The 27,839-nt window shown below is 48.7% G+C and overlaps 1 long non-coding RNA gene across 1 annotated transcript in view; it reads left to right on the top strand.

Moving 5' to 3' along the window:
* The first annotated feature begins 246 nt into the window (after positions 1 to 246).
* The window catches only part of LOC138304286 (uncharacterized), a 96,821-nt gene continuing 69,228 nt past the window's right edge, over positions 247 to 27,839 (top strand). Inside the window, exons 1-2 of the long non-coding RNA XR_011205537.1 lie at positions 247 to 398; positions 492 to 572. This is a non-coding gene — a long non-coding RNA (uncharacterized lncRNA). The remainder of the gene's footprint in view (positions 399 to 491; positions 573 to 27,839) is intronic.

Raw genomic sequence — 27,839 nt, 5'->3', positions numbered from 1 at the left:
ATTGATGTACATATAAAGAGAGGCAGCCTTAGAGATATGAAGTAACATTTTATATCTAGCGCGTTTTTGCATAACACTGACTTTTAATTGTGAATTCCTCACATTCAGTAGAGTTCAGGCGTGACATTATAAACTTAAACTGGGAGGATTTTCCTCCAAGATGGCCGTCCGTCTGTTCCATGCATAGCGCGACATTTGTTAGTCGAGTCTATGGCATGGTGTTAGTTTACTTAGATACTCGCGCGCTACACGAACCGTATGACACACAACGGTTCAGTGGAGACGCGAGGAGTTTCGAGTAAGTACCTCATTGAGGCGGAATCCGAACCGCCAAGACGGCTATAAGATTGCCTATCTGCTGGTGCTCATAAGCGTTCAAGCTGACGCGAACATTTCAAGTAAGTGACACCCGCTGATATTGGTGGAGTGTTGGTTCTCCGATTTCTCGGGATAGATAGTAACTCCATCTTGCTTTCATTGTATTTTGGCAGCCTCTACAGTGCATAAGCAAGGTGTAGCCGTCCTCACCGAGTTAACTGGTATTCCTGGATTCCAGTACCTTTTATAACAAAGTAAGGTCTCATCGTGATTGATTTTTTCAAAAATATTCTCTAATTCTCACTGCAAAGCCATGCGAGTGAGGTGTTTGTTTCTGTATTTGTTATTTTTCAGCATCAAAAAGAAAGCAGTGGCTCTCGAGTAAGATTGATATTAACGTAAAAAGGTATTGCCCAGAACTTGCTGCTTTTTCTGATGGACTCTGAAAGTGCATCCTTGATAACAACATGTAGTGCTTAGATCACTATGGGCCTGATTCTAACTTTGGAGGACGGTGTTAAACCGTCCCAAAAGTGGCGGATATACCACCTACCGTATTACGAGTTCCATAGGATATAATGGACTCGTAATACGGTAGGTGGTATATCCGCCACTTTTGGGACGGTTTAACACCGTCCTCCAAAGTTAGAATCAGGCCCTATATATTTTTAATATCTTTCACCTTTTCTTCTATAATCACTGTCAATGGCACGGTGCCTGACACACTTGTGTAGCAATTACAGGTGATCCACAGGAAGTGGCAGTTTTTGGGCACAGGGATTTATGGTGTAAGTTCAGCACTGATGCACAGGGTAAAGCTCTCTTGTTGCAGTGATAGCTTAAGTATTTTTTTAGCAAATTGTGTTGTTTTAATTTTTGTAGAGGCTTTGTTGCCCCCTGATAGTCCTGATGAGGCCCTGACTGAAGAGTCCGAAACGCGTTGACACATATTTCGGCGAGATTGTGTTCTCTAATTCAAGTTATCTTGACAAGAAAAAACGTAATATGCACAGCAAAATACCCTTAAAAAATAAATAGGTATTTGTTAGCTGCTGATATATGAACCACCAATCATCGCAATTGAGTGGATTACAATCACAATCTTTTAACCCCCCCCCCCCTCCAGTGCTGAGCCCTTTTTTGGCTATTTGGGGTGGTTCGCGCTTAGGCCTTCATAACTTTTTGTCCACATAAGCTATCCACGCCAAATTTGCGTCCTTTTTTCCCAACATCTTAGGGATTCTAATGGTACCCAGAGTTTGTGGTTTCCCCTGGAGGAGACCAAGAAATTAGCCAAAATACAGTGAATATTTCGTTTTTTTTTTTAAATAGGAAAAAGGGCTGCCGAAGAAGGCTTGTGGTTTTTTCCCTGAAAATGGCATCAACAAAGGGTTTCTGGTGCTAAAATCACCATCTTCCCACCTTTCAGGAACGAGCAGACTTGAATCAGAAAACCACATTTTTCAACACAAATTTGGCATTTTACTGGGACATACCCCATTTTTACCATTTTTGGTGCTTTCACCCTTCTTCCAGTTAGTGACAGGAATGGGTGTGAAACCAATGCTGGATCCCGGACAGCTAAACATTTCTGAAAAGTAGACACAATTCTGAATTCAGCAAGGGGTCATTTGTGTAGATCCTACAAGGTTTTCCTACAGAAAATAACAGCTGACATAAAAAAATATTGAAATTGAGCTGAAAACAACAGCCATTTTTCTTTATGTTTTACTCTGTAACTTTTCCCTGCGATGTCAGATTTTTTAAAGCAATATACCGTTACGTCTGCTGGACTCTTCTGGTTGCGGGGATATGTAGGGCTTGTAGGTTCATCAAGAACCCTAGGTACCCCGAGCCAATAAATTAGCTGCACCCTGCAGTTGGTTTTCATTCTATACTGGGTATACAGCAATTCATTTGCTGAAATATGAAGAGTGAAAAATAGGTATCAAGAAAACCTTTGCATTTCCAAAATGGGCTCAAGATAAGGTTTTGAGGAGCAGTGGTTATTTGCACATCTCTGAATTCCGGGGTGCCCATACTAGCATGTGAATTGCAGGGCATTTCTCAAATAGACGTCTTTTTTACACACTCTCTTATATTTGGAAGGAAAAAATGTAGAGAAAGATAAGGGGCAATAACACCTGTTTTGCTATTCTATGTTCCCCCAAGTCTCCCGATAAAAATGATACCTCACTTGTGTGGGTAGGCCTAGCGCCCGGGACAGGAAATGCCCCAAAACACAAAGTGGACACATCCCATTTTTTGACAGAAAACAGAGCTGTTTTTTGCAGGGTGCCTACCTGTAGATTTTGGCCTCTAGCTCAGCCGGCACCTAGGGAAACCTACCAGACCTGTGCATTTTTAAAAACTAGAGACCTAGGGGAATCCAAGAGGGGTGACTTGTGGGGCTCTGACCAGGTTCTGTTACCCAGAATCCTTTGTAAACCTCAAAATGTGGCTAAAAAAACATGTTTTCCTCACATTTCGGTGACAGAAAGTTCTGGAATCTGAGAGGAGCCACAAATGTCCTTCCACCCAGCATTCCCCCAAGTATCCCGAAAAAATTATACCTCACTTGTGTGGGTAGGCCTAGCGCCCGGGACAGGAAATGCCCCAAAACACAACGTGGACACATCCCATTTTTTGACAGAAAACAGAGCTGTTTTTTGCAAAGTGCCTACCTGTAGATTTTGGCCTCTAGCTCAGCCGGCACCTAGGGAAACCTACCAAACCTGTGCATTTTTGAAAACTAAAGACCTAGGGGAATCCAAGATGGGGTGACTTGTGGGGCTCTAACCAGGTTCTGTTACCCAGAATCCTTTGCAAACCTCAAAATGTGGCTAAAAAAACACGTTTTCCTCACATTTCGGTGACAGAAAGTTCTGGAATCTAAGAGGAGCCACAAATTTCCTTCCACCCAGCGTTCCCCCAAGTCTCCCGATAAAAATGGTACCTCACTTGTGTGTGTAGGCCTGGTGCCCGCAACAGGAATAGATCACACAACGGTCAATGTTGGTCCTTACATGAGGCAGCTGTTGACCCTGGGGTGATCCATTCTTGACGCAGGCACTAGGTGTAGGCACTCAAGTGGGGTAGTGTTTTTATCAAGACAGGTGAGGAATCACTGGGTGGTAGGAATTTTGTGGATCCCAGCATATTCCTGTAGTTTGTGTGACAGAAATGCGAGAAAAATAGAGTTTTTATTCAACATTTCAGCTTTGCAGGGTATTCTGGGTAAGAAAACTCTGGGGAATCCACACAAGTCCCACCTCTGTGGACTCCCCCGAAAGTCTAGGTTCCAGAAATGTTTGGGTTTAATGTGTTTCTCTATATGGCTGCCGAACCCAGGACCAAAAACACAGGTGCCTGCCTTACAAAACCAGTTTGTTTTGCAATAGATAATTTTGATGTCTCCACAATACAATTTGGGCGGTGGAATTTGGGGCTGAACTAAATTGGGGAGCTCCCACGAGAGCACTCTCTCTCTCTGCTTGCTGCCGCATTCACCTGCTCTCTGAGTTGGGCTAACACACTATTACCCAGTTGCACAGACTGCTTGCGAAGGGACAGCAGGACTGTCCTCATCACCTCCCCCATAATTTACTGGAAGAGGAGTTATCGAATGGGACTCCTCCGACTGAAAAATCACTCCCAGAGTCTGCGCCATTGTCCTATCCCTCAGATGCTGTCTCAGTATCTGATGTCTCAGTCTCTGATCCTATGTCAGAGCTGTACTCTATAACCGGAGTGACGGCAGCAGTCATCCATCAAGATGCCATCTCTGCTATTGGCTAAACTGTTGCTCTAAAACACTAGCCTACGTAGATAGTCACAAAATCGATGGTGTGTGAGAGATACGTGCAACAGTAGAGGACACCTTACCTGCGCTTCTTCCCTCAATCAGCACGTTCTTTCAAGACACTCAAAAAACACCTTGTCACATACCATTCGTCACAGTCTTTAGCACCTCCTGCGCCCAGTCCAACAATTATTATTGGTGCTCCCACTCCCTCCTCCTCGGATTCCCTCATTACCACCCAGCAAAAGTGCCCTTCCTCTCTCCATAGCCACCCTCCACCCCGCACATACATTTCATTTGTATAATAGCGCAGGTAATGGCTGACTTTCCTACGTTTTCCGAGGGGGCCAACCCCCCCAAGTCAAATCCCTGGTGTCTAGTGGTGTTTCCTGGCCCCCGATCGCAGCTGTGCTGCAATCGGGGGCCAGGAAACACTTTCAGGAAGGCCTCGTAAGAAAGGGGAGACTCTCCCCTTTCTTACGAGGCCTTCCCGAATGTGGGGAAGGCCGTTTGTGGCCGTTTTCCACGATCGGAGCAGGAAGCGGCTGCAGGAAGCAGGAAGCGGCTCCGATGGGGAAATCCACATAGTTACGGCGCGCTGACGTCACAAAGGGGCGGGTGGGCGGCCGGGGGGAGACACGGAAGAGCTTCTGTGTCTCCCAGGGAACAAAATAATAAATTTAAAAATGCCCGTTTTCCGAGGGGGCCAACCCCCCCAAGTGAAATCCCTGGTGTCTAGTGGTGTTTCCTGGCCCCCGATCGACGCACCCGAGGATTTATTAACCCCCTCCCTGGTGTCAGCCACTGGTCGTGACCCATACCAGGGAGGTAGTGCGGGCGTCAGACAGTGGCCGACGCCCGCATTGAAAGGGTTAATGGTAACCACCATCAAAGAAACGTTGTTGGGCACAACCCTCTTCTGGCATTTTGACAGTGTTTAGACTTTGTATAATTATAAGGATGCCTCAGTTGTATGCAAAATAAATTGTTATTCTATGTGTAAGTATGTAATGTTGTTGTCTTGTAAATAAATGAGTCTTGTATATAATTCACTGATGAGCCACTGCTGGCCTTGTATAAAACTAGTTGGAATAAATAATGGAAAGTAATTGATCCATAAGGACAGTATTGAGCACTGGTCTATAAAAATATTGATTTAATTTATCCTTACCTTTTGACAGTATTGCTTCTATTTTTTTTCAGAGCCTATCACAGCACAGAGATGTGGGGAAGTAGCCTCTTTCTAGCATGGTTACCCCCATTTTGGTCTAATTGTCAGTGTTCGTCAGTGTGTTTTTACTGTCCCACTGGGATCCTGCTAACCAGGACCCTAGTGCTCATAGTTTGTGGCCTACATGTCAGTATGTTTTATTGTTTTGTCAGTATGCTTGACTGTGTAACTGGAGTCTTGCTAACCAGAACTCCAGTGCTTATGCTCTCTCTGATTTCAAATTTGTATTTACATACTGGTAGCCCAGCATTCAGCTCCAAATTGGCACACTGGACCTCCCTTATAAGTCCCTAGTATATGGTACCTAGGTACATAGGGCATTGGGGTTCCAGGAGATCCTTATGGGCTGCAGCACCTCTTTTGCCACCCATAAGGAGCTCATACAAACACTTCTTCAGGACTGCCATTGCAGCCTGAGTGAAATAGTGCAAGCACTATTTCACAGCCATTTTCACTGCACCAGGTAACTCATAAGTCACCTATATGTCTAACCTTCGGTTCCTGAAGGCTAGGTGCAAAGTTACTGTGTGTGAGGGCACCCCTGCACTACCAGAGGTGCCCCACGTTTTCCAGGACCAATTTCCCGGACTTCATGAGTGCGGGGACGCCATTATAAGTGTGCACTACATATAGGTCAATACACATTTGTAGCTTCACAATGGTAACCCCGAATATGGCCATGTAAGGTGTCTAACAAGGAGAAATTGTATCCACAATCTGATACTGTTATTTGGGGGCCAATTTCATGCACCCTGAGGGCGCCACCATGGTCCCCCAGTACTGCCATCCCAGTCTTCTGAGGTTTTCACTGCAGCCACAGCTGATACCACCTCACAGACAGGCTTCTGCCCTCCTGGGGCTTGAGCAGCTCAATCCCAGGAAGGCAGAACAATGCATTTCCTTTAGGAGAGGGGTGTTACAACCTCTCCCTTTGGAAGTAGGTGTTACAGGTATGGGAGGGGTTTCCTCCCAGAGCCTATGGAAGAGCTTTGAAGGGCACAAATGGTGCCCTCCTTGTAAAAATCCAGTCTACACCGGTTCAGTGACCACCAGTCTCTGCTCTGGAGCGATACTGGGCAAAAGAAAGGGGAGTGACCACTCCCCTGTCCCTCACCACCCCAGGGGTGGTGCCCAGAGCTCCTCCAAAGTGTCCCTGGGTTCTGCCATCTTGTTTTCAGGATGTTCAGGGAACTCTGGGAGCATCTGAGTGGCCAGTGCCAGCAGGTGACGTCAGAGGCCCCTCCTGATAGGTCTATACCTGGGTAGGTGACCAATCCCCCTCTGAGGGCTTTTTAGGGTCTCTCCTGTGGGTGCTTCCTCAGATTCGGAATGCAAGACTCCAGCAGGGATCCTCTGCATCCTTGACTTCATCTTCTACCATCGGATCAACAGCAGAACTGCTGCAGGAACTCTACAACTGCAACAAAGTATCCAAGAAGGCTACTGCAATTCTGTAACTTCAGCTCCTGCCAGCAACTGCAACAGTTTCCAGGTTGTGCGCGCTCCGAGGACTGCCTGTCTTCATCCTGCACCAGAAGAACTGAAGGAATCTCCCATGAAGGGACGGAGTCACTTCCCTGCTTCAGCAGGCACCCCTCTACACCAACAACCGGTACTCTGGGTCCCCTCTCCCGATGACGAGCATGGATCCTGGAACACAGGTGGTGGACTAAAGTGACCCTGGCTGTCCAAAGGTCCAGCTGTCCAAATTTGGTGGAGGTAAGAGCTTGCCTCCCTGTACCAGACAGTACCTCTGTGCACAATGTGTCTTACAACTCCTAGGGCTTCTGTGCGCTTCTCCAAGAATCCCTTTGTGCACAGCCTTGCCCAGGTCCCCAGCACTCCATCCTACGACGCTCAGCTCCCTGAGTTATTCTCCACCGGTGTGTGACCCCTTTGTGTATTGCTGCGATGACCGCCATTTGCAACTCCTTTGTCCCTGCGCTTTGGGACTCCTGTGGGTGCTGCCTGGTACTCTGTGGGGTCTCTGAAGTACTGACAGCCCCCTCTGTCTCCTAATCCTCAGTTGAGACCCCCAGGTCCCTCCTGGGTCCTGGTAACACCTTTTCCCACCAAAAGTGTTTATTGCGTGAGCCAAGGCTGGTTGGCGGAATCCAACAATGAAAAGCAGCCTGAATTTATCTTCTTGACATGGGACATCTCCTGCACCAAGCAGGACCCCGCAGCTGTCTTCTTTGATGCATTTCTGACTTTTTCTTCCAACTGGAGGTTTCACTTTTGCACCGTCATCCAGGTTAGCCAGGGCTCCTGTTCTTCCTGGACTCTTCAGCAGTTCTTGTACCCAGTCTTCTCTCTCAGCAGATCTTCAGGTCCAGGAATCCATTGTTGGTGTTTTGCAGTCTTGCTTGTTTTTTGCATTATTCTTTATCACAACTTCTAGTGTTTAGGAAACTTGGTGCACTTTACCCCTGCTTTCCTGGGGTCTGGGGTTGGGTACTTTACTTACCTTTGGTGTTTTCTTACACTCCCATCGCCCCTCCACACACTACACTTGCCTAGGTGGGAAACCAACATTCGCATTCCACTATTTTAGTATATGGTTTGTGTTCCCCCTAGGCCCATTGTAACCTATGGTGTTTTTCACTGTTTGCACTATTTCATGACTGTATACTCACCTGATTTTTGTTACTAGTGTATACTTTGTGTATAATACTTACCTCCTAAGGGAGTATAGCCTCTAAGATATATTTGGCATTGTGTCACTAAAATAAAGTACCTTTATTTTTGGCAACACTGAGTATTGTCTTTCATGTAAGTGAGTACTGTGTGACTACAGCGGTATTGCAAGAGCTTTGCATGTCTCCTAGTTCAGCCTTGGCTGCTCTGCCTGCAGCTACCTCTAGACAGTCTGGCTTCTAGACACTGAGGCGGCCATTCTGACCGCGGCGGGCGGCGGTAGCCGCCCGCCATGCTGTCACCGCCATTTGCCCGCTCCGCGGTCAAAAGACCGCGGAGGCCATTCTGGCTGGGCCGGCGGGCGCCCGCCAAAGGAGCGCCCGCCGGCCCAGCGGGAAAGGCCCTGCAACATAGAAGCCGGCTCCGAATGGAGCCGGCGGTGTTGCAGGGGTGCGACGGGTGCAGTTGCACCCGTCGCGATTTTCACTGTCTGCTAAGCAGACAGTGAAAATCATGCTGGGGCCCTGTTAGGGGGCCCCTGCACTGCCCATGCCACTGGCATGGGCAGTGCAGGGGCCCCCAGGGGCTCCACGACACCCGTTCCCGCCATCCTGTTCCTGGCGGTAAAAACCGCCAGAAACAGAGTGGCGGGAAGGGGGTCGGAATCTCCATGGCAGCGCTGCTTGCAGCGCCGCCATGGAGATTCAGCCCAGACAGGGGAAATCCGGCGGGAAACCGCCGGATCCCCTTTTCTGACCGCGGCGGTAGAATGGGCAGGGAAGCACCGCCAGCCTGTTGGCGGTGCTTCCGTGGTCCTCCACCCTGGCGGTCGATGACCACCAGGATTGGAATGACCCCCTGAGTGCATTTCACTAATAAGGGATAACTGGACCTGGTATAAGTTGTAAGTACCTTTGGTACCTACTACAAACCAGGCCAGCCTCCTACATTGGTAGAGGCTGGGTCTTTTGCAGGAGATATGGATTTCAAAGTTTTAGAGGTTTCCACAGGGCGATTCAACACTTTTTTGTCCTATGCAAGATTTGTAATTGAGCCAGACTCTTCCCAGAGGAAAGGTTCTCGACAGCTTTGGTTTTCTATAACTCCCTCAGAAGTCTTCCCTTAGGTTTATTAAGGATTTTGTGCAAAAATGTTTTGCAAATTTTGCATTTTTTTGTTTTATGATCCAGATGTGGCGAGAAATGCACATTTCATGAGGATAATCAGCGAAAATTCCCATTTTCCCACAAGAGTCACATGTCTTCAAAGGCTCCTTTTTAAACCTTCGTCCATGTCCAATCAAGTTATTTTACTTCATCTCGAGGTAGTGGTTGTGGAATAACATCTAAAACAATCTAAGGAAAGACTGAAAATGTTTTTTGAAGTACAGAATTATCGGTTTGAAGAGAGAGCAAAGCTTTGGGACTCCCTTTCCACACAATGTGCAGTAGAAATCTGAGGTAAGATGGCCTCTGGGAAAGGTGAGGCCGATGACACTCTTACCTCATTGGCTGAAGTTTAAACCTTTTCTACTGAGGTGTTTGTGATACTAAAGTGACACAGTTTGAGGCCTTTCAGGTATACTGTGGTTTGTACTACTATTGCAAGCTATCAAGAGACTCCCTCCTCGGATGATTCAAGCATGCGAATCTATCAAAGATCCAATCCTGGGAAAAGTGTTTTTTTCCAAAATGAAAGCACATATCTATTTTTTAAATATGCTATGTAAAATGGCTCCGGGATCCCTCACTTAGGCGGGTGATTAAGTGCTTTAACTAATAATGAAGACCCTTTGCAAAAGAAGTACAGATTTGCAATGATTAACTCCACATCTACTTACATTGAGTATATATTGTAGGAAAGTACCATCTTGCCTGGCATGTTACCCCCATATTTCACTGTATATATTTTGTTTTAGTCTATGTGTCACTAGGACCCTGCCAGACAGGGACCCAGTGCTCATAAGTATGTGCCCTGTATGTGTTCCCTGTGTGATGCCTAACTGTGTCACTGAGGCTCTGTTAACCAGAACCTCAGTGGTTATGCTCTCTCTGCTTTCCAAATTTGTCACTAACAGGCTAGTGACTAAATTTACCAATTCACATTGGCATACTGGTACACCCATATAATTCCCTAGTATATGGTACTGAGGTACCCAGGGTATTGGGGTTTCGGGAGATCCCTATGGGACGCAGCATTTCTTTTGCCACCCACAGGGAGCTCTGACAACTCTTACACAGGCCTGCCAGTGTAGCCTGCGTGAAATAACGTCCACGTTATTTCACAGCCATTTACCACTGCACTTAAGTAACTTATAAGTCACCTATATGTCTAACCTTCACCTGGTGAAGGTTGGGTGCAAAGTTACTTAGTGTGTGGGCACCCTGGCACCAGCCAAGGTGCCCCCACATCGTTGAGGGCAAATTCCCCGGACTTTGTGAGTGAGGGGACACCATTACACGTGTGCACTGTACATAGGTCACTACCTATGTACAGCGTCACAATGGTAACTCCGAACATGGCCATGTAACATGTCGAAGATCATGGAATTGTTACCCCAATGCCATTCTGGCATTGGGGAGACAATTCCAGGATCACTCGGGTCTCTAGCAGAGAACCCGGGCACTGCCAAACTGCCTTTTCGGGGTCTCCACTGCAGCTGCTGCCAACCCCTCAGACAGGTTTCTGCCCTCCTGGGGTCCAGGCAGCCCTGGCGCCCAGGAAGGCAGAACAAAGGATTTCCTCTGAGAGAGGGTGTAACACCCTCTCCCTTTGGAAAAAGGTGTCAGGGCTGGGGAGGAGTAGCCTCCCCCAGCCTCTGGAAATGCTTTGATGGGCACAGATGGTGCCCATCTCTGCAAAAGCCAGTCTACACCGGTTCAGGGATCCCCCAGCCCTGCTCTGGTGCGAAACTGGACAAAGGAAAGGGGAGTGACCACTCCCCTGACCTGCACCTCCCCTGGGAGGTGCCCAGAGCTCCTCCAGTGTGCACCAGACCTCTGCCATCTTGGAAACAGAGGTGCTGCTGGCACACTGGACTGCTCTGAGTGGCCAGTGCCAGCAGGTGACGTCAGAGACTCTTTCTGATAGGCTCTTACCTGTGTTGCTAGCCTATCCTCCTTCCTAGGTAGCCAAACCTCTTTTTCTGGCTATTTAGGGTCTCTGCTTTGGGGAATTCTTTAGATAACGAATGCAAGAGCTCATCAGAGTTCCTCTGCATCTCTCTCTTCACCTTCTGCCAAGGAATCGACCGCTGACTGCTCTGGACGCCTGCAAAACTGCACCAAAGTAGCAAAGACGACTACTGCAACCTTGTATCGCTGATCCGGCCGCCTTCTCGACTGTTTTCCTGGTGGTGCATGCTGTGAGGGTAGTCTGCCTCCTCTCTGCACTAGAAGCTCCGAAGAAATATACCGTGAGTCGACGGAATCTTCCCCCTGCAACCGCAGGCACCAAAAGACTGCATCACCGGTCCTCTGGGTCTCCTCTCAGCATGACGAGCGAGGTCCCTGGAACTCAGCAACTCTGTCCAAGTGACTCCCACAGTCCAGTGACTCTTCAGTCCAAGTTTGGTGGAGGTAAGTCCTTGCCTCCCCACGTTAGACTGCATTGCTCGGTACCGCGTGATTTGCAGCTGCTCCGGCTCCTGTGCACTATTCCAGGATTTCCTTTGTGCACAGCCAAGCCTGGGTCCCTGACACTCTAACCTGCAGTGCATGACCTCCTGAGTTGTCCTCCGGCGTCGTGGGACCTTCTTTTGTGACTTCGGGTGAGCTTCGGTTCACTCTTCTTTGTAGTGCCTGTTCTGGCACTTCTGCGGGTGCTACTTGCTTCTTAGTGGGCTCTTTGTCTTGCTGGACGCCCCCTCTGTCTCCTCACGCAATTGGCGACATCCTGGTCCCTCCTGGGCAACAGCAGCATCCAAAAACCCTAACCGCGACCCTTGCAGCTAGCAAGGATTGTTTGCGGTCTTTCTGCACGGAAACACCTCTGCAAGCTTCTTCACGACGTGGGGAAGTTTCTAGCCCTCTTCGTTCTTGCAGAATCTACAGCTTCTACCATCCAGTGGCAGCTTCTTGGCACCCACAGCTGGCATTTCCTGGGCATCTGCCCACTTCCGACTTGATCGTGACTCTTGGACTTGGTCCCCTTGTTCCACAGGTACTCTCGTCTGTAAATCCATCGTTGTTGCATTGCTGGTGTTGGTCTTCCTTGCAGAATTCCCCTATCACGACTTCTGTGCTCTCTGGGGAACTTAGGTGCACTTTACACCTACTTTTCAGGGTCTTGGGGTGGGCTATTTTTCTAACCCTCACTGTTTTCTTACAGTCCCAGCGACCTTCTACAAGCTCACATAGGTTTGGGGTCCATTTGTGGTTCGCATTCCACTTCTAGAGTATATGGTTTGTGTTGCCCCTATACCTATGTGCTCTCATTGCAATGTATTATGACTGTACATTGCTTGCATTGCTTTCTATTGCTATTACTGCATAATTTTGGTATTGTGTACATATATCTTGTGTATATTTGCTATCCTCATACTGAGGGTACTCACTGAGATACTTTTGGCATATTGTCATAAAAATAAAGTACCTTTATTTTTAGTATATCTGTGTATTGTGTTTTCTTATGATATTGTGCATATGACACCAGTGGTATAGTAGGAGCTTTACACGTCTCCTAGTTCAGCCTAAGCTGCTCTGCTAAGCTACCTTTTCTATCAGCCTAAGCTGCCAGACACCTCTTCTACACTAATAATGGATAACTGGACCTGGTGCAGAGTGTAAGTACCCCTTGGTACCACTACAAACCAGGCCAGCCTCCTACACTCTGGCATTGCCCCAAGCTCCATAGATACTGGGAGAGTGTTATAGATGCTATTGATGCAGCGTTTAGTACTAAGATCCCCAGATTCCCATCGTATACCTTGTTGGGTTTGCCCAATCCGCTCACCTTCCTCATGAGATCATTAAAAGGGCAGCAGATGGCCCTGGCCCTCAATGCGGTGTTACAGCTGATATTAGCGTTGTGGGGTACAGACAAGATACCGACATATATATAATGGCTTCATAAGCTGTGGTTTATTCTGGCTATGGAAAAGCTTACTCTGGCCTCACAGCAGCGGGGGGGGGGTGATCTGAAGGGCTTGTGGCGACCATTCTTGCAGATCTTATCCACAAGTTCACTGAGTTGACATGCCCGGCCTACCTGAGAGTGTTGGGACTGACCTGAGCTTCTGGGAGTATGTCTGTTGGAGAGATTCTTGGGAGAGCTGGGAACGTGCGGGGGTAGGGTGGGGGATTGGAGAGACTGATGGATTTCGGGGCCTATTCACGGAAACAATGTTTGTGTTTTACTAATCGTTTTATGTTGTGTATTACTGTGTGTGGAGTTTGCTTCATAGTGCAGCACACGATGGCGGGTGACCCTCCACAGCATGGGAGTGCAGGGAGGAGGAGAGGAGGAGGCACCATCGGACATGGCTGTGCAGGAGATGATCGCTATGGGTCGCTCCAATTCTTCTGGACTAGTACTGCTGCATTGTGATTGCCATATTGTGAAGAGTTGTACTTGCCATGTTAATAACTTGAAAACAATAAACAGATTTGATCCATAAAAATAAAGGTACTTTATTTTTATGACAATATGCCAAAAGTATCTCAGTGAGTACTCTCAGTATGAGGATAAGATATATACACAAGATATATGTACACAAACCAAAATTAGGTAAGTAATAGCAAGAAAAGTAATGCAAACAGTGTAGAATTACAATAGATTGCAATAGGAGCACATAGGTATAGGGGCAACACAAACCATATACTCCAAAACTGGAATGCGAGCCACGAATGGACCCCAGACCTACGTGAGCTTGTAGAGGGTCGCTGGGACTGTAAGAAAACAGTGAGGGTTAGAAAAATAGCCCACCCCAAGACCCTGAAAGGTAGGTGTAAAGTGCACCTACTACCCCCAGAGAGCACAGAAGTCGTGAAAGGGGGATTCTGCAGGAAGAACAAACACCAGCAATGCAACAACAGTGGATTTCCGGACCTGAGTACCTGTAAGACAAGGGGACCAAGTCCAATAGTCGCGACAGTGTCGAGAGTGGGCAGGAGCCCAGGAAATGCCAGCTGAGGGTGCAAGGAGCCTGCCACCGGTTGGAAGAAGCTTGGAGTTCTGCAACAAAGAAGAGGACTAGGAACTTCTCCTTTGGAGGATGGATGTCCCACGTCGCGATGAAGCTTGCAGAGGTGTTCCCATGCAGAAAGACCGCAAACAAGCCTTGCTAGCTGCAAGGGTCGCGGTAGAGGTTTTTGGGTGGTGCTGTGGCCCAGAAGGGACCAGGATGTCGCCACTTTCGAGGAGGAGACAGAGGGGGCGCCCAGCAATACAGGGAGCCCTCACAGAAGCAGGCAGCACCCGCAAAAGTACCTGAACAGGCACTTGGAAGGAAAGTGAACCGGAGTCCACGCAAAGTCACAAAAGGGAGTCCCACACCGCCAGAGGACAACTCAGAAGGTTGTGCACTGCAGGAAGGAGTGCTGGAGACCCAGGCTTGGATGTGCACGAAGGAAATACTGGAAGAGTGCACAGGAGCCGGAGAAGCTGCAAATCACGCGGTACCCAGCAATGCAGTCTAGCGTGGGAAAGCAAGGACTTACCTCCACCAAGCTTGGACTGAAGAATCACTGAACTGTGGGAGTCACTTGGACAGAGTTGCTAAGTTCCAGGGACCACGCTCGTCAGGATGAGAGGGGACCCAGAGGACCAGTGTTGCAGTCTTTTGATGCCTGCGTTAGCAGGGGGAAGATTCCATCGACGCACAGGAGATTTCTTTGGAGCTTCTGGCGCAGGGTGAAGTCAGGCTACCCCCAGAGTATGCACCACCTGGAAACAGTCGAGAAAGCAGGCAGGATGAGGTGCTACAATGCTGCTGGTAATCGTCTTGCTACTTTGTTGCGGTTTTACAGGCGTCCTGAGCAGTCAGCGGTCGATCCTTTGGTACAAGGTGAAGAGGGAGATGCAGAGGAACTCTGGTGAGCTCTTGCATTCGTTATCTGAAGAATTCCCCAAAGCAGAGACCCTAAGTAGCCAGAAAAGGAGGTTTGGCTACTTAGGAAGGAGGATTGGCTACCAAGAGACGTAAGAGCCTATCAGAAGGAGCCTCTGACGTCACCTGCTGGCACTGGCCACTCAGAGCATTCCAGTGTTCCCCCAACACCTCTGTTTCCAAGATGGCAGAGGTCTGGCACAAACTGGAGGAGCTCTGGGCACCTCCCCTGGGAGGTGCAGGTCAGGGGAGTGGTCACTCTCCTTTCCTTTGTCCAGTTTCGTGCCAGAGCAGGGCTGGGGGATCCCTGAACCGGTGTAGATTGGCTTATGCAGAGATGGGCACCATCTGTGCCCATCAAAGCATTACCAGAGGCTGGGGGAGGCTACTCCTCCCCAGCCTTCACACCTATGTCCAAAGGGAGAGGGTGTAACTGTGAGAAAGTAGCCTCTTTCTAGCCTTGTTACCCCCACTTTTGGCCTGTATGTGAGTATGTGTCAGGGTGTTTTCACTGTCTCACTGGGATCCTGCTAGCCAGGGCCCAGTGCTCACAGTGAAAACCCTATGTTTTCAGTATGTTGGTTATGTGTCACTGGGACCCTGCTAGCCAGGACCCCAGTGCTCATAAGGTTGTGGCCTATATGTATGTGTTCCCTGTGTGATGCCTAACTGTCTCACTGAGGCTCTGCTAACCAGTGGTTATGCTCTCGCTACTTTACAAATTGTCACTAACAGGCTAGTGACCAATTTTGCCAATTCACATTGGCATACTGGAACACCCTTATAATTCCCTAGTATATGGTACTGAGGTACCCAGGGTATTGGGGTTCCAGGAAATACCTATGGGCTGCAGCATTTCTTTTGCCACCCATAGGGAGCTCTGACAATTCTTACACAGGCCTGCCATTGCAGCCTGAGTGAAATAACGTCCACGTAATTTCACAGCCATTTACCACTGCACTTAAGTAACTTATAAGTCACCTATATGTCTAACCTTTACCTGGTAAAGGTTGGGTGCTAAGTTACTTAGTGTGTGGGCACCCTGGCACTAGCCAAGGTCCCCCCACATTGTTCAGGGCAAATTCCCCGGACTTTGTGAGTGCGGGGACACCATTACACGTGTGCACTATACATATGTCACGACATATGTATAGCGTCACAATGGGAACTCCGTGTTCCAGTATGCCAATGTAACTTGGTGAAATTGGTCACTAGCCTGTTAGTGACAATTTTGGAAAGAAATGAGAGAGCATAATCACTGAGGTTCTGGTTAGCAGAGCCTCAGTGAGACAGTTAGTCATAATACAGGTAACACATACAGGGCACACTTATGAGCACTGGGGCCCTGGCTGGCAGGGTCCCAGTGACACATACAACTAAAACAACATATATACAGTGAAATATGGGGGTAACATGCCAGGCAAGATGGTACTTTCCTACACAACCCCCCCCCCCCAAACGAAGGACAATAAGACTAGCCATGACCTGATGAGTCTTCATTGTCTAAGTGGAAATATCTGGAGAGTCCATCTGCATTGGAGTGGGTACTCCCAGGTCTATGTTCCACTGTATAGTCCATTCCCTGTGGGGATATGGACCACCTCAACAATTTAGGGTTTTCACCTTTCATTTGTTTTAGCCAAAGTAGTGGTTTGTGGTCTGTCTGAACAATGAAGTAAGTACCAAACAGGTATGGCCTCAACTTCTTCAGTGCCCAGACCACAGCAAAGGCCTCCCTCTCTATGGCAGACCAACGCTTTTCTCTAGGGGTCAACCTCCTGCTGATAAAAGCAACAGGTTGATCCTGGCCCTCAGAATTAAGTTGTGATAAGACTGCCCCTACCCCTAATTCAGATGCATCAGTTTGGACAATGCATTTTTCGGAGTAACAGGGGCTTTTCAGGACAGGTGCAGAGCACATGGCCTGCTTCAGCTCCTCAAAAGCTTTCTGACAGTTTGCTGTCCATAATACCTTTTTAGGCATTTTCTTGGAAGTGAGGTCATTAAGAGGGGCTGCTATGGAGCCATAGTTCTTTATGAACCTCCTGTAGTACCCAGTGAGGCCTAAAAAGGCTCTCACCTGAGTCTGAGTTGTAGGGGGAACCCAATCTTTAATAGTTTGGATTTTCCCCAGAAGTGGCGCAATCTGTTCTCCACCTACCAGGTGTCCCAGATAAACCACTTTCCCCTGCCCTATCTGGCACTTTGAAGCCTTGATAGTGAGGCCTGCCTTTTGCAGGGCCTCCAAAACTCTCACAGGTGGACCAGGTGATCATCCCAGGTGGAGCTAAAGACAGCTATATCATCTAGATATGCTGCACTAAAAGCCTCCAACCCTTGCAGGACTGTATTCACCAACCTCTGAAAAGTGACAGATGCATTTTTCAAACCAAAGGGCATTACTGTGAATTGGTAGTGCCCTCCAATGGTGGAAAATGCTGTTTTTGCTTTTGCATCCTCTGATAACTTGATCTGCCAATGCCCTGCAGTCAAATCAAAGGTGCTTAGATACTTGGCAGATGCCAGTGTATCTATTAGCTCATCAGCCCTGGGTATAGGGTGAGCATCAGTTTTAGTTACCTGGTTGAGACCTCTGTAGTCAACCCAAAATCTCATTTCCCTTTTCCCATCTTTGGAATGAGGCTTTGGTACAAGTACCACAGGAGGGGCCCATGGACTTTCAGAGTGCTCAACCACTCCCAGTTCAAGCATTTTCTGAACTTCTTGTTTTATGCAGTCTCTGACATGGTCAGGCTGCCTATAGATCTTACTTTTGACAGGCAAGCTGTCTCCAGTATCTATAGTGTGCTCACACCAAGAAGTGGTGCCTGACACAGTAGAAAAGAGTTCAGAAAACGGACCCAGGAGCTTTATGCAGTGGTCTTTCTGCTCAGCAGTAAGACAATCTGCCAGAACTACACTTTCCACTAGAGCATCTTGTTCTGTGGAAGAGAAGAGATCAGGGAGAGGGTCACTCTCTTCTTCCTGTCCTTCATCTGTTGCCATGAGCAGGGTGAGATCTGCCCTGTCATAGTAGGGTTTCAGGCGATTGACATGGAGCACCCTTAGGGGACTCCTGGCAGTGCCTAAGTCAACTAAGTAGGTGACTCCTGTAGGAGGCTGGACTGGCTTGTAGTGAGTACCTAGGGGTACTTACACCTTGCACCAGGCCCAGTTATGCCTTATTAGTGTATGGGGTGTCTAGCAGCTTAGGCTGATAGATAATGGTAGCTTAGCAGAGCAGCTTAGGCTGAACTAGGAGACGAGTGAAGCTCCTACAGTACCACTAGTGTCATATGCACAATATCATAAGAAAACACAATACACAGATATACTAAAAATAAAGGTACTTTATTTTTATGACAATATGCCAAAAGTATCTCAGTGAGTACCCTCAGTATGAGGATAGCAAATATACACAAGATATATGTACACAATACCAAAATATGCAGTAATAGTATTAGAAAACAGTGCAAACAATGTATAGTTACAATAGGATGCAATGGGGACACATAGGGATAGGGGCAACACAAACCATATACTCCAAAAGTGGAATGTGAACCACGAATGGACCCCAAACCTATGTGACCTTGTAGAGGGTCGCTGGGACTGTTAGAAAATAGTAAGGGTTAGAAAAATAGCCCACCCCAAGACCCTGAAAAGTGAGTGCAAAGTGCACTAAAGTTCCCCAAAGGACATAGAAGTCGTGATAGGGGAATTCTGCAGGAAAGACACAAACCAGCAATGCAACAACGATGGATTTCCAGTCGAGGATACCTGTGGAACAAGGGGACCAAGTCCAAAAGTCACAAGCAAGTCGGAGATGGGAAGATGCCCAGGAAATGCCAGCTGTGGGTGCAAAGAAGCTGCTACTGGAAAGTAGAAGCTGAGGTTTCTGCAGGAACGACAAGGGCTAGGAACTTCCCCTTTGGAGGACGCATCCCCCACGCCGTGGAAAGTCGTGCAGAAGTGTTTTCCCGCCGAAAGACCGCCAACAAGCCTTGCTAGCTGCAAATCGTGCGGTTAGTGTTTTTGGATGCTGCTGTGGCCCAGGAGGGACCAGGATGTCGCCAATTGCGTCTGGGGACAGAGGGGGCGTCGGGCAAGACAAGAAGACCTCTCAGCAGCAGGCAGCACCGGCAGAAGTGCCAGAAACAGACACTACAAAGATGCGTGAAACGGTGCTCACCCGAAGTCGCACAAAGGAGTCCCACGTCGCCGGAGGACAACTTAGGAGGTCGTGCAATGCAGGTTAGAGTGCCGTGGACCCAGGCTTGGCTGTGCACAAAGGATTTCTGCCGGAAGTGCACAGAGGCCAGAGTAGCTGCAAAAGTCGCGGTTCCCAGCAATGCAGTCTGGCGTGGGGAGGCAAGGACTTACCTCCACCAAACTTGGACTGAAGAGTCACTGGACTGTGGGAGTCACTTGGACAGAGTTGCTGGATTCAAGGGACCTCGCTCGTCGTGCTGAGAGGAGACCCAGAGTACCGGTCATGCAGTTCTTTGGTGCCTGCGGTTGCAGGGGGACGATTCCGTCGACCCACGGGAGATTTCTTCGGAGCTTCTAGTGCAGAGAGGAGGCAGACTACCCCCACAGCATGCACCACCAGGAAACCAGTCGAGAAGGCGGCAGGATCAGCGTTACAGAGTTGCAGTAGTCGTCTTCGCTACTTTGTTGCAGTTTTGCAGGCTTCCAGCGCGGTCAGCAGTCGATTCCTTGGCAGAAGGTGAAGAGAGAGATGCAGAGGAACTCGGATGAGCTCTTGCATTCGTTATCTAAAGAATCCCCAAAGACAGAGACCCTAAATAGCCAGAAAAGAGGGTTTGGCTACTTAGGAGAGGAGATAGGCTAGCAACACCTGAAGGAGCCTATCAGAAGGAGTCTCTGACATCACCTGGTGGCACTGGCCACTCAGAGCAGTCCAGTGTGCCAGCAGCACCTCTGTTTCCAAGATGGCAGAGGTCTGGAGCACACTGGAGGAGCTCTGGGCACCTCCCAGGGGAGATGCAGGTCAGGGGAGTGGTCACTCCCCTTTCCTTTGTCCAGTTTCGCGCCAGAGCAGGGCTGAGGGGTCCCTGAACCGGTGTAGACTGGCTTATGCAGAAATGGGCACCATGTGTGCCCATGAAAGCATTTCCAGAGGCTGGGGGAGGCTACTCCTCCCCTGTCTTCACACCATTTTCCAAAGGGAGAGGGTGTAACACCCTCAACACCCTCTCTCAGAGGAAGTCCTTTGTTCTGCCATCCTGGGCCAGGCCTGGCTGGACCCCAGGAGGGCAGAAGCCTGTCTGAGGGGTTGGCAGCAGCAGCAGCTCCAGTGAAACCCCTGGAAAGGCAGTTTGGCAGAACCAGGGTCTGTGCTACCGACCACTGGGATCATGGGATAGTGCCAACTATGCCAGGATGGTATAGAGGGGGCAATTCCATGATCATAGACATGTTACATGGCCATATTCGGAGTTACCATTGTGAAGCTACATATAGGTAGTGACCTATATGTAGTGCACGCGTGTAATGGTGTCCCCGCACTCACAAAGTCCGGGGAATTGGCCCTGAACAATGTGGGGGCACCTTGGCTAATGCCAGGGTGCCCTCACACTAAGTAACTTAGCACCCAACCTTTACCAGGTAAAGGTTAGACATATAGGTGACTTATAAGTTACTTAAGTGCAGTGTAAAATGGCTGTGAAATAACGTGGACGTTATTTCACTCAGGCTGCAGTGGCAGGCCTGTGTAAGAATTGTCAGAGCTCCCTATGGGTGGCAAAAGAAATGCTGCAGCCCATAGGGATCTCCTGGAACCCCAATACCCTGGGTACCTCAGTACCATATACTAGGGAATTATAAGGGTGTTCCAGTAAGCCAATGTAAATTGGTAAAATTGGTCACTAGCCTGTTAGTGACAATTTGAAAGAGATGAGAGAGCATAACCACTGAGGTTCTGATTAGCAGAGCCTCAGTGAGACAGTTAGTCATAACACAGGTAACACATTCAGGCACACTTATGAGCACTGGGGCCCTGGCTGGCAGGGTCCCAGTGACACATACAACGAAAACAACATATATACAGTGAAATATGGGGGTAACATGCCAGGCAAGATGGTATTTCCCTACACTGAGGATACTCACTGAGATACTTTTGGCATGTTGTCATAAAAATAAAGTACCTTTATTTTTAGTAACTCTGTGTATTGTGTTTTCTTATGATATTGTGCAGATGACACCAGTGGTATAGTAGGAGCTTTACATGTCTCCTAGTTCAGCATAAGCTGCTTTGCCATAGCTACCGTCTACCAGTCTCAGCTGCTAGAAACACCTCTTCTACACTAATAAGGGATAACTGGACCTGGTACAGAGTTTAAGTACCCCTTGGTACCCACTACAAGCCAGGCCAGCCTCCTACACTTTGGCACTGGTCCGCTTCAGATTAGAGGGGGCATCTCTTGAGATGCTCTGTGCTCGCGCATCAGGGCTCACCCATTGTTTTACGTTGCACTTCTTGAGTATCCTCTATGGGGGTCAGATGAACCGAGTTACTTACCTTCGGTAACGACTTTTCTGGTGGATACATTAGCTACCTGTGGATTCCTCACCTAATGAATACTCCCATGGCGCCAGCATTCGACGGAAATCTTCTTACTAGTCTCTGCACGTCGACGAGGACGTCACTCTAGCCCACGCAACGCCGTCTGACGTCATACAGGCAATAAGAGGTCCTCGACGAAGTGCGGACGTCAGTACCAATCATTTTTTACGTGCATAAGAACAACCAGGCAATGCAATGAAAGAGCAAGGCAACATCCCATTACATTGTAAAAATACACAACATTGCATGAATAACTGTAAATCTTTTATATATATATATAACTCTCTCTTTTTAAAATATATATCTACACATCAAGTATATACACAAAGATATATACATATATACATATAATATATACAACGTCCATTGCATCCTCAAAGACCAAGAGGAGCGTACTCAAGGATTACTTGGCAAGACCAGAAAGGCAACGGGGAGGCGGGTGGGACCGTGAGGAATCCACAGGTAGCTAATGTATCCACCAGAAAAGTCGTTACCGAAGGTAAGTAACTCGTTCTTCTGATGGATACAACTACCTGTGGATTCCTCACCTAATGAATAGAGTCCCAAAGCAGTACCACGCCCGGCGGTGGGTGCCTAAATGGTCAAACCAAGAAATCCTGCAGCACTGACCGTGCAAAATGGCCGTCCCTTCTAACCTCAGAATCCAAACAGTAATGTTTTGCAAAAGTGTGAAGGGACGACCAAGTTGCGGCCTTGCAGATGTCGACCACAGGAACACCTCTGGCCAAGGCCGAAGTGGCCGACTTAGCTCTGGTGGAATGAGCTCTAATGCCCTCAGGAGGATCCTTCTTTGCCAAAGAGTAACAGATTTTAATGCAAAGAACAACCCACCTGGATAGTGTTCTCTTGTGGACTGCCTTTCCTCTCCTCTTGCCCACGTATCCAATAAACAGCTGATCCTCCAGCCTGAAATCCTTTGTTCTATCAATAAAGAAGCTCAACGCTCCCTTTGGGTCCAGACGGTGCAGTCTTTCTTCCTCTTTGGAAGGATGAGGCGGAGGATAGAATGTGGACAAAGTAATTGCCTGAGCCAAATGGAAGGGTGAAACAACCTTCGGGAGGAAAGCAGCCTTGGTCCTCAACACCACCTTATCCCCATAAAAAGTTGAATAAGGGGGCTTTACTGATAAGGCCTGCAACTCACTCACTCTCCTTGCTGATGTTATAGCTATCAGGAAGACTGTTTTTAAAACCAAATACCTTAAGGGGCAAGAATGCATAGGTTCAAAAGGGGACCCCATAAGGAAAGTCAGGACCAAGGACAAATCCCATTGCGGCATAACGAATGGCTTTGGAGGATATTTATTTAGAAGACCTTTCAAGAATCTGATAACAATAGGGGATTTAAATAAAGATGGTTGGTCTGGAAGACATATGAAGGCTGACAAGGCCGATAAATAACCCTTAATGGTAGCCACTGCACAACCTTTCTGCGCTAGAGACAGAGCAAAAGACAAAACGTCCGATAGATGAGCATGCAAAGGATCAATCTGCCTCTCTCCACACCACGCAACAAATTTAGACCATCTATTAGCGTAGATAGATTTAGTGGAGTGTCGCCTGGCCGCTAATATAACATCCACTACCTCAGGTGGGAGAGAGAAGGAACTCAGGTTGCCCTGTTCAATCTCCAGGCATGTAGGTGCAGACTCTGGAGGTTGGGGTGTAGAACCTGCCCCTGCGACTGCGAGAGGAGGTCTGCCCTGAAAGGGAGACGGAGCGGAGGACACATTGAGAGTTGGAGAAGGTCGGAGTACCATACCCTCCTTGGCCAATCCGGAGCTATTAGGATGACTAGAGCCCGGTCCTGGCGAATCTTCCTCAATACTCGAGGAATCAAGGGTATGGGAGGAAACGCGTAAAGCAACTGGCCGCACCAGGTTATTTGAAACGCGTCCCCCAGCGCTCCCTGCATCGGATACTGGAGGCTGCAGAATAACGGACAATGCGCGTTCTCTCGAGTGGCAAACAGATCTACCCGAGGAAACCCCCACCTCTGGAAGATTAAACGGACTTGATCTGGATGGAGACGCCACTCGTGGTCTGCCGAGAAATGGCGACTGAGACTGTCCGCACGCACGTTCAAGACTCCGGCCAGATGGTTTGCTATCAAGCAAATCTGATGGTCCTTTGCCCAGGACCATAGTCGAAGAGCTTCTCTGCAGAGAAGGTACGACCCCACTCCTCCCTGCTTGTTTATGTACCACATCGTGGTAGTATTGTCCGTTAGGACCTGTACCGACTGACCACGAAGGGAAGGGAGGAAGGCCTTGAGAGCCAGACGTACAGCCCGTAACTCTAACAGATTGATGTGAAACATCTGTTCCTCTGGAGACCAAAGACCTTTGATCTCCAGATCCCCCAGATGAGCTCCCCACCCTAGAGTGGAAGCATCCGTTATGACTGTGGCCACTGGTGGCGACTGCTGGAACGGCTTTCCTTGTGAAAGATTGTTGCTTGCAATCCACCACTTCAAATCCACAGCAGCATCTCTGGAGATCTTGACAGTACCCTCTAGATCCCCTTTGTGCTGAGACCACTGCCTTCGGAGGCACCACTGAAGAGCCCTCGTGTGCCAGCGAGCACGTGTGACCAACAGAATGCAGGAGGCAAACAGACCGAGCAGACGAAGGACCTTGAGGACTGGAACTACCGCTCCATTTCGAAACATTGGAACTAAATCCTGAATATCTTGAATCCGCTGAGGCGGAGGAAAGGCCCGACCCAATGTTGTATCCAGTACTGCCCCTATGAACAGGAGGCGCTGAGAGGGCTCTAGGTGAGATTTGGGCTCGTTCACCGAAAAACCCAGGTCGAACAACAACTGGGTTGTTGACTGCAGATGATGCGACACAAGCTCCGGGGACTTGGCTTTGATCAACCAGTCGTCCAAGTAAGGGAATACTGCTATCCCCTTCCTTCTGAGTTCTGCCGCAACCACCGACATCACCTTCGTGAAGACTCGAGGTGCTGAAGTAAGACCAAACGGAAGGACCGCAAACTGATAGTGCTGCGATCCCACCACAAACCGGAGATACTTCCTGTGTGACTTGAGTATCGGGATATTGTAGGAGGCTGGACTGGCTTGTAGTGAGTACCAAGGGGTACTTGCACCTTGCACCAGGCCCAGTTATCCCTTATTAGTGTATAGGGTGTCTAGCAGCTTAGGCTGATAGATAATGGCAGCTTAGCAGAGCAGCTTAGGCTGAACAAGGAGACGTGTGAAGCTACTACTGTACCACTTAGTGTCATATGCACAATATCATAAGAAAACACAATACACAGTTATACTAAAAATAAAGGTACTTTATTTTTATGACAATATGCCAAAGTATCTTAGAGTGTACCCTCAGTGAGAGGATAGGAAATATACACAAGATATATATACACAATAGCAAAAATATGCAGTATAGTCTTAGAAAACAGTGCAAACAATGTATAGTTACAATAGGATGCAATGGGGAAACATAGGGATAGGGGCAACACAAACCATATACTCCAAAAGTGGAATGCGAACCACGAATGGACCCCAAACCTATGTGACCTTGTAGAGGGTCGCTGGGACTATTAGAAAATAGTGAGAGTTAGAAAAATAACCCTCCCCAAGACCCTGAAAAGTGAGTGCAAAGTGCACTAAAGTTCCCCTAAGGACAAAGAAGTCGTGTTAGAGGAATAATGCAGGAAAGACACAAACCAGCAATGCAACAACTGTGGATTTCCAATCTAGGGTACCTGTGGAACAAGGGGACCAAGTCCAAAAGTCACAAGCATGTCGGAGATGGGCAGATGCCCAGGAAATGCCAGCTGCGGGTGCAAAGAAGCTTCGACTGGACAGAAGAAGCTGAGGTTCCTGCAGGAACGAAAAGGGCTAGAGACTTCCCCTTTGGTGGACGGATCCCTCTCGCCTTGGAGAGTCGTGCAGAAGTGTCTTCCCGCCGGAAGGACGCCAACAAGCCTTGCTACACGCAAATCGTGCGTTTGGCGTTTTTGGAAGCTGCTGGGGCCCAGGAGGGACCAGGAGGTCGCAAATTGGACCTGAAGAGAGAGGGGACGTCGAGCAAGACAAAGAGCCCTCACTGAAGCAGGTAGCACCCGGAGAAGTGCCAGAAACAGGCACTACGAGGATGCGTGAAACAGTGCTCGTCGAAGTTGCACAAAGGAGTCCCACGTCGCCGGAGACCAACTTAGAAAGTCGTGCAATGCAGGTTAGAGTGCCGTGGACCCAGGCTTGGCTGTGCACAAAGGATTTCCGCCGGAAGTGCACAGGGGCCGGAGTAGCTTGCAAAGTCGCGGTTCCCAGCAATGCAGCCCAGCGAGGTGAGGCAAGGACTTACCTCCACCAAACTTGGACTGAAGAGTCACTGGACTGTGGGGGTCACTTGGACAGAGTCGCTGGATTCGAGGGACCTCGCTCGTCGTGCTGAGAGGAGACCCAAGGGACCGGTAATGCAGCTTTTTGGTGCCTGCGGTTGCAGGGGGAAGATTCCGTCGACCCACGGGAGATTTCTTCGGAGCTTCTGGTGCAGAGAGGAGGCAGACTACCCCCACAGCATGCACAAGCAGGAAAACAGTCGAGAAGGTGGCAGGATCAGCGTTACAGAGTTGCAGTAGTCGTCTTTGCTACTATGTTGCAGGTTTGCAGGCTTCCAGCGCGGTCAGCGGTCGTTTCCTTATCAGAAGGTGAAGAGAGAGATGCAGAGGAACTCGGCTGAGCTCATGCATTCGTTATCTAAAGTTTCCCCAGAGACAGAGACCCTAAATAGCCAGAAAAGAGGGTTTGGCTACCTAGGAGAGAGGAAAGGCTACTAACACCTGAAGGAGCCTATCAGCAGGAGTCTCTGACGTCACCTGGTGGCACTGGCCACTCAGAGCAGTCCAGTGTGCCAGCAGCACCTCTGTTTCCAAGATGGCAGAGGTCTGGAGCACACTGGAGGAGCTCTGGACACCTCCCAGGGGAGGTGCAGGTCAGGGGAGTGGTCACTCCCCTTTCCTTTGTCCAGTTTCGCGCCAGAGCAGGGGCTAAGGGGTCCCTGAACCGGTGTAGACTGGCTTATGCAGAATTGGGCACATCTGTGCCCAACAAAGCATTTCCAGAGGCTGGGGGAGGCTACTCCTCCCCTGCCTTCACACCATTTTCCAAAGGGAGAGGGTGTCACACCTTCTCTCAGAGGAAGTTCTTTGTTCTGCCATCCTGGGCCAGGCCTGGCTGGACCCCAGGAGGGCAGCTGCCTGTCTGAGGGGTTGGCAGCAGCAGCAGCTGCAGTGAAACCCCAGGAAGGGCAGTCTGGCAGTACCAGGGTCTGTGCTACAGACCACTGGGATCATGGGATTGTGCCAACTATGCCAGGATGGCATAGAGGGGGCAATTCCATGATCATAGACATGTTACATGGCCATATTCGGAGTTACCATTGTGGAGCTACATATAGGTAGTGACCTATATGTAGTGCACGCGTGTAATGGTGTCCCCGCACTCACAAAGTTCAGGGAATTGGCTCTGAACAATGTGGGGGCACCTTGGCTAGTGCCAGGGTGCCCTCACACTAAGTAACTTTGCACCTAACCTTTACCAGGTAAAGGTTAGACATATAGGTGACTTATAAGTTACTTAAGTGCAGTGTAAAATGGCTGTGAAATAACGTGGACGTTATTTCACTCAGGCTGCAGTGGCAGGCCTGTGTAAGAATTGTCAGAGCTCCCTATGGGTGGCAAAAGAAATGCTGCAGCCCATAGGGATCTCCTGGAACCCCAATACCCTGGGTACCTCAGTACCATATACTAGGGAATTATAAGGGTGTTCCAGTAAGCCAATGTAAATTGGTAAAAATGGTCACTAGCCTGTCAGTGACAATTTGGAAAGAAATGAGAGAGCATAACCACTGAGGTTCTGATTAGCAGAGCCTCAGTGAGACAGTTAGTCACTACACAGGTAACACATTCAGGCACACTTATGAGCACTGGGGCCCTGGGTTACCAGGGTCCCAGTGACACATACAACTAAAACAACATATATACAGTGAAAAATGGGGGTAACATGCCAGGCAAGATGGTACTTTCCTACACAACCCCCCCCCCAAACGAAGGACAATAAGACTAGCCATGACCTGATGAGTCTTCATTGTCTAAGTGGAAATATCTGGAGAGTCCATCTGCATTGGAGTGGCTACTCCCAGGTCTATGTTCCACTGTATAGTCC

The sequence above is a fragment of the Pleurodeles waltl genome, chromosome 7 (assembly GCF_031143425.1).
Source record: "Pleurodeles waltl isolate 20211129_DDA chromosome 7, aPleWal1.hap1.20221129, whole genome shotgun sequence".
In the NCBI taxonomy this organism is placed as follows: Eukaryota; Metazoa; Chordata; class Amphibia; order Caudata; family Salamandridae; genus Pleurodeles; species Pleurodeles waltl.
The sequence above is the reverse complement of the archived record's forward strand: the minus strand, read 5'-3'. Positions and strand labels throughout refer to the sequence as shown.